This window comes from Trachymyrmex cornetzi, unplaced genomic scaffold (genome assembly GCF_001594075.2).
Source record: "Trachymyrmex cornetzi isolate Tcor2-1 unplaced genomic scaffold, Tcor1.1 scaffold3203, whole genome shotgun sequence".
NCBI lineage: Eukaryota > Metazoa > Arthropoda > Insecta > Hymenoptera > Formicidae > Trachymyrmex > Trachymyrmex cornetzi.
The window spans coordinates 4,106-4,391 of NW_017297902.1; positions in this window are offsets into that span (position 1 = coordinate 4,106).

Below are 286 nucleotides of genomic sequence, written 5' to 3' on the forward strand. Positions count from 1 at the left end.
CCACTGAAAAAGATTTAAAGAAAGCTTTATAATATGATATAATATAAAATATAATAGAACATAACCTTTATACTATATAGTAGATTACCAACATTCTATTTGTAAAATCTCAAAATTGTGACAACAACTTGAAATTCTGTTTGGTTTAATCAAAATGCATTTAACTATGTATAGGTTGATATCAAAACATAATCAAACGCAGGGAATGGAAAGTTATTATACTTTTTAAAAGTAACAAGTTACAGTTACTCGTTACCGAGTACTTAAGAAAGTAACAGTAAAAAAA